The sequence below is a fragment of the Myotis davidii genome, unplaced genomic scaffold, assembly GCF_000327345.1.
Source record: "Myotis davidii unplaced genomic scaffold, ASM32734v1 scaffold59, whole genome shotgun sequence".
Taxonomy (NCBI): domain Eukaryota; kingdom Metazoa; phylum Chordata; class Mammalia; order Chiroptera; family Vespertilionidae; genus Myotis; species Myotis davidii.
Genome location: NW_006293001.1, coordinates 5,294,520 through 5,301,643, shown reverse-complemented (window position 1 = coordinate 5,301,643; position 7,124 = coordinate 5,294,520). Strand labels below are relative to the sequence as shown.

Below are 7,124 nucleotides of genomic sequence, written 5' to 3'. Positions count from 1 at the left end.
CATACTCTACTCTTCTAGTCAGAATCTATGCACTTCCAGGTATGTGACTAGTGTGGGACTATGAAATGGAGCATAGTAAATTTTCCCCTTCCTTAGAGAGAACGAGTAGATAATTCTCTTAAAACATGAGTGGATAATTGTTACCTTAAATTGCTAGTATTTGGGGCATGTCTACTAAACATTTGTAAGACAGACAGTGTCTGTCACAGGTGGTTGAAAGGGTCATTTATTTGACTTGAGTCTTCAGTGCTTGATAAATCTCAAATTTAGACCTTAATACTACATGAAGTTATACATATAGTTTCAGAGATGCATTAAAGAGATTAAACTTTGTCTTCCATAATCAATTTTAAACATTAAGACACCATCACACTGTTATGCATTTATAAATAAATATATTTTAATATATCCTATTATTATCATACTAGAGGCCTGGTGCACGGATTTGTGCACCAGTGGGGTCCCTTGGCATGGTCTGTGGGGATTGGGCTGAAACCGGTAGTCCAACGCCACCTGCTGCTTCTGCCTGCCACTCCTGCTCATCCTGGGCCCACACTGTGCTTGCAGCAGGCTCATGCTGCTGACTCAGTCCCGATCTGGGAGAGGCTCGCACCACCATAGCGGCGCTTGCCAGCTGTGAGCCCCGTGTCTGGTGCCCATAGGTCAGCTGAGCAGTGCTCCTGCTGTGGGAGTGCACTGACCACCAGGGGCAGCTCCTGAGTGGATTGTCTGCCCCCTGTGGTCAGTGTGCATCATAGCGACCAGTCAACTGACCGTTCAGTCATTAGGTCATTTAGGCTTTTACATATATAGATGAATAACAGTGATATTACATCGTATTTTGGAGTTAACAGCAGAGCATTGATTTGCTAAATAAAAACATTTAAAACTCTGTCACAACTGTGTGTCATCTTTTCCTATATTTTCCTTATTTATTCAATATTCTGGTTGTATGAATAGATAGAGATGATCCAGGCCTTTCTCAGTTTCTCAGATGCCCTAGAGGCAAATGAGCGTCATGATCTCATTATTGAAATGTTCTCCTGATGGCCCTGATTTCTGGCCACATTAAACTCATTCTCTCTTAACGAGACTTTTTACTAATTGATTTCTCTTGAGATTGTTTCTTCTACATGGTACATTTTTAATGAGCAGCAGTAACTATACTGGGTTCAGTGAAGAAATAACATCATCATCATCAACAAGAACAATATAGATGTGATCCATCCCATTCTCACAGACATTCCACAATTACATAGAGCACTAAGTAAACGACTGGGTATTATATTTTAGGAATAAACAAAAGTACCTGAAACCAGAAAGAAAGTGACACAGTCAGATTAGGAGGTTTAGAAGAAGTTTGCCAGCCCCATAGTTCTATACTATTGGCAATCCAGGCTCTAGTCACAAAGTTATTTTGGTCCCTTTAATCCCACTTCCTGATCTTAAACCCACTTGCCATTGTTTTTTGTTGTTATTGTTGTTTTTGTTGTCAATCCTCACCCCTGGATATTTTTCCATTGATTTTTAGAGAGAGTTGAAAGGAAGACAAGAAACCATAGATGTGAGAGAGACACATCAATTAGTTGCCTCCTGCACACACCCCTACCAGGGCCTGGGATCGAGCCTCCAACCAAGGTACGTGCCCTTGACCCTTCAGCCTGCAGACTGATGCTCTATCCACTTGCTAGTCCTTGTGATGAAGAGTATTTCTGTCACACATTATGCATGAGAAGGCAGCATTCCAGCTAGGAGAGAGTACTAGTACACACCCACAGGTGTCATTCACACTTCCGCTGCCAGGGTCCCACCTCACTCTCTGCTCCAGTTCTGCAAGTCCTTAAGATGATATAGTGTCTAGAGCACTATCTGGGAGAGACTCTGATCTTCCTACCAGATCAACTGAGGGCACAGAATTTCATTTCTCCTAGTTTAGTTCAACTGATACAGGATTGAAATATTGCAAATGGAAGTTTATTAAAACAAAAGAAAAAAGATCAAACTAAGTAAATCAGCTTTTATTTATCCTAGTGTAACCTTCATAAGATAAATGAAGGTTACATAAAAGGTATGAAAGGGCAGGTAGCACCCAATTTCATTTCTTCAACATTGTCACTTTCCAGGTGCTTGGGCTTATTTATTGAGTGATAAAAACTGGTACCATTTGAGGACCAATCACAGCTTGCTCACCTATTGTTTTACATTATGCTCTTCATATTGTAGTAGGTGTGGAGTGGCTAATGCATAATAGCTGCTCACCTCCATCTTCTGGAGCTTGGGGAATGGCTCTGAGATTACAAAGTAAATACTGTGAGCTGTACAGATGTAGGTCAAATTGGAGTTCGATCCCCAATAGAAACCTTTGCAGAGAGACTTTAAATGCACTCTCTATCACTTGTGCAGAAATACAGGCAGTAGTGCAGAAGGTGCTGAGAGTGCAGTCAAGGCAGAGTCATAGCTCCAGTGTTTCTGGGTCAGTCCTCAGGTTAGTGATCCAAGTCTAGTAATAATTCTCCGTGATAAGCAATGCAGACCCTGAAGCAAGACATGCACAACCAGTGCTGACCAAACGATCTAAGAGTATGACCAACATAGCACACACAAAAGGGAACCCACACCATATCAACAGAGAGAACATCCCCCTGGCCATATTAGCCAAGGTTTTTACCAGTTCATTAATGAGGAAAAACGAAGAATATCAAAATCAATTGACTTATAGTTGATTATATATTCATTTACTAGTAAACTGTGTATGTTTTTAATACAGAGTTTAATTAAGTGCAACAAACATTTTTATTGTTCCCACAAGGAGCTCAGTTAAAGAACTTTAGGTGCTATTATTTAAAAATATCTGGATTGCATGAATCCTTTTGACCATTAGAATCACAGTCTTGGTACCCATAGGAGGTGTTATTAAGCATTATAGTTGTCTGTAAATGACAGAAAATCCCAAACAGCGTAGTTTAAACTAGATGAAAGATTATTTCCTTCTCATATTACCTGAACAATCCAGATCTAGCATATCCACCAGGGCCCAGGCACCTTCTATCTTGTTACTCTGTCATTTTCAAACTGAAGTTTCCAACAGGTGCTTGGTCCAGGATAAAGCTTCAGCTTCAGCCTTCATGTCTCTGCATTCCAGCTAGTAGGAAGGAGCAAAAAGGAGGTAAAGGTATTAACCTTTTCCTTAATGATCTACATTCTACCCACATCCTCTTGGTCAGAACTTAACCACAATCAGTGGCAAGTGAAGATGTGAATTTTATTCCTCCTTTCAGGCGGCTGTGGGTTAGATAAAACTGAGAGGCTCTATAAAGCCAGAGGAAAGGAGAACAGTTAGAGCCAATAGCAGACAGTTGCCAAAACTCCCTCTACATTATACTCTTATCCCCAATGTGCCTTTGTTGTATAATATTGTAACCTGTCATTCAAACTGGGACACTTTTGAGAATAAAAAAAGATGCTATTCATAATTACACTGGGACAAGAAGCCTAAACCAGGACTGTCTTGGACAAACCAATGTTTACAGTCACACAATTTAAACTCATTCCTCAGGGCCCCACTCCCCCCGACTTCTAACCAAAAACGGCATAATAATGGCTTTACACAATTCTAATAATCACATTTAGAAAACAACAAAAATACCTAAACTACAAAATAATAATAACATGGTACCACAAGAATAAGACATCCCTTGATAATGAGTAACATATAGATCATAGAAAATAGTTACAAGAATGATTTTGTAAGATAATCAATGCCCCCCTCCCCCAAAAGAGTATATTTTGATTATTTAGTCCAGGGTGTGGAGAATGTCTGGCCCGGCCAAGGCATTAGGGGTGAGTCAATTAAATATTTGACCAAATATAGCAGGCTAATTTTTAAGTTGATAATTTTGTATAGCTCGTGAACGATGTTGTACATATCCAAATGGCCCTTGGCAGATTCGGGGGCCCTACCTCTGGAAAGGGGTGGGGGGGAGGGGGAGAGAGAGAAAGAGAGAGAGAGATCTTATTTGAGACACTACATACTAATACTAAGGCTCTAATTGTTCCAGCAGCTAAGCCAATGACCTAATATTACAGAGAACATCAAGCAACCATTTTTACAAAAGGACAAAATTATACGGCTCTTCAGACTCCTTTCCAAGGCTGAGGAAAATGTAACTTCCCTAAGGATGTGGGTTGAAAGTTTTTATCTCTATTCTTATGCAAATTTGAATCTTAACAATGTCAGGAAGGAGTCAGGTTAGCCATCAGGAAGAGCTTTATAAATTTAGACTTCTGCCAGGAGAGATCTTTGTCTGGTTACTTCTAAGAGAGCTAGATGCCCTTAGAAGTCACATAGCCTTCACTGTAACCAAATAATGAAGAAAAGTGATAATCCTACGTGAGCATAATATGCTACCTACATAATTATACCATCTGATAAAAAGTTCAGATTAAGGTTTTCTACATTCCTGAAAGGCTGGCTCCCATGGCCTTTACCTGGGGCAAAGAAAGACTTAATAAAACTGCTTTATGTGCATGTAATATGCATTTATTCTCTAACTCAAACACTGTAATATCTGAGTAAACTATAGGGTTCTAAAACATTAACTATGTTTACCTCTGCATGGGTGAATTGCCAGTGATTCTATGTATCCAAATCTTTCTTCTTCATGTTTTGTCATTAACACTATAGTACTTTTGAAATTATATTAAACAAATAATACTTTTGAAATTATAAAAAAAAATTAAGATAAATTGTTGAAATATGTATAATGAACTTCCAATTTCTGGTCCAGTATACAAAAAGCTGGGACCAGGAGCTGGAATGCTCCACTCCAACCAAAACAAGTGAAAAGCTGAACAAACTCAATGTTATGTATCACTTATGGCTACAAATGAATGAATTAAAATATAAAGCATGGATAGAAAAGATACGCACCCATTTCCTGAATTGAATGCCTCTAGGAGTGAAGCAGAATAAGTGGGGTTTCAATTGTGACATTAAATGTTTATTTTCGCAATTTGAAAAAATATGATGAGATGTTAGTGATTGTTAATTTGATGGTAGAGAGTATAGGATGTTTTAGAATTCTCTTAGATTTTCCATGTTTTTAAAATGCTTCATAATTGTAAATAAATGTCTAGGAACAAGAACCTCCTTAATTCTTTGATAAGTACTCATATTACATTACCACTCTTACTGTCCCTGAAACTGCTCTCTATGTATCCTCTGTGTGATTGAATATTTGCTGGGCCTTTTCCTCATCTATAACACAAAAGGGTGAATAAATGGACATTTAAGGTTTTTTTCTAGCTCGGGTGTCTTCCTTTTCCCATCATCTTACAAACCACCCCCTTTAAAGTTCACTCCTTGAATGCTACCAATCCATCTTCCTTTCCCCTCTCCAAGTCTCCTTTCCTGAAAAGTCACAGGAAATATTTAACCAAAGCATGGTCAGTAATCGAGTTCGCCAAAACTCTAGGAAAGTTTGTTTTCCACTTAAATTAAAAAGCCTGCGTTTTCATCCATCACATTTGCCATAGAAGTGGTATGGGGAGGAGGAGGTAATGGAAAAGATACTGAGGGTGAGGGTGCTACTGCGTGCTTACCTGGGCATCAGTCCAGCCAAGGAGCAGCTAACTTGGGGGTGGACTAAAATGAGGCCATCGTAACTGTACACGCTGGACAGGCACCGGGGGCAGAACCAACTATACTTTGCAGCTGGAGCTGGGGTGGGAGAGGGAGGTAAGAGGGCTGCCCAGATCAGAAACATCTGGTGGCTTCTCTGCAGGAGGAGGAAGGTGCATGTAACCGCACAAGTCCTTCAGGGAAATGACCCGGGGCTGAGCCAGCCGAGTGAGCTGCGGGCTGCAGCCGGCGGCGGCGGGAGGGGCGGGGGGGGGGCCAGAGGAACCCCGGGCCTGGCGGAGGTTTCCCGCCGCGGACCCCGGGTGCGACAGGTCTCGGAGGAGGCAGGTGCGGCCAGAGTGGGCACCCAGGACCGCTCACCTTCCACCTGCTAAGGACCCGCTGCTGCCATGGGCTACCAGGGGCAGCCGCCCATCATCCCGCCGCAGGTAACGCTGGAGGCCGGGGCCGGTTCCGAAGCCAAGTCCCCGCAAGATTCATTCGCCTGCAGCGGAGGTCGGCTCACCTGCATTGGGTCCGGCCTTAGCGCCACGGGAAGTTCTCCAGGAGAAAAAGTTTTGTCTTGATTTGACTTCTTGGTTTTCTTTCTTTATCTTTTTTTTTTTTTCTTCGCAGGCCCTTTTAATGTAACCCCTTTAGTTTCATAAAATCACATCATTGGCTCCCTAACAGATCCTTTATGGGGTCCCATGTAGCAGTCCTTGAACTTGGTGAAGCTGTAATCAGGACATTTTAGGATGGAGTTTATTTACAAAGCTCTGTTGAGCTATTAGCCATTATTATTACTATTTATAATTATCTTCATTATTTTCTCATCATGATTGATGTTATCATCATTACTGATATCGTTAGTCTCCTACATTGCATATTTGTCTGACACGTTTCTGTCTTTTGAACTGGTAAATGTTTGTTTAATTTTATAATTATTGGCCATTTTATATGTTCAAATAGAGAGATCTAGCTGACAAAGAAACCCTCGTTTCTGAACATGAGCACAAAGGGAGAACTTGCCGTCAGTCTGCTGCTGTTTTTAATGTTGTCAACTCTATTATAGGATCTGGTATAATAGGTAAGTGTTGCTTTGTTGTTGTCTTTTTAATTTTAAGCGAAAAGGCCAAATTTAAGACTCTTATTATGTTGCTAGTGTTTATTGAATTTTTAAAGTAAAGATCTTAAATGATAAGTTGGTAATTTTCTTTCATAAAAGTCTTCCATTTTTTTCCCATTGTAACAATGGGCATTACAAAAGTATAGGATCTGGTATAATAGGTAAGTGTTGCTTTGTTGTTGTCTTTTTAATTTTAAGCGAAAAGGCCAAATTTAAGACTCTTATTATGTTGCTAGTGTTTATTGAATTTTTAAAGTAAAGATCTTAAATGATAAGTTGGTAATTTTCTTTCATAAAAGTCTTCCATTTTTTTCCCATTGTAACAATGGGCATTACAAAAGTTCCCTTTTCCCTGAAGGTTGGGTTGATCCACAC

General features: G+C 40.2%; 1 protein-coding gene across 1 annotated transcript in view; it reads left to right on the top strand.

Moving 5' to 3' along the window:
- The first annotated feature begins 5,967 nt into the window (after positions 1–5,967).
- The window catches only part of SLC38A11 (solute carrier family 38 member 11), a 46,367-nt gene continuing 45,210 nt past the window's right edge, over positions 5,968–7,124 (top strand). Inside the window, exon 1 of the mRNA XM_006766495.2 lies at positions 5,968–6,069. The gene's annotated coding sequence lies outside the window, so the exon portion shown is untranslated. The remainder of the gene's footprint in view (positions 6,070–7,124) is intronic.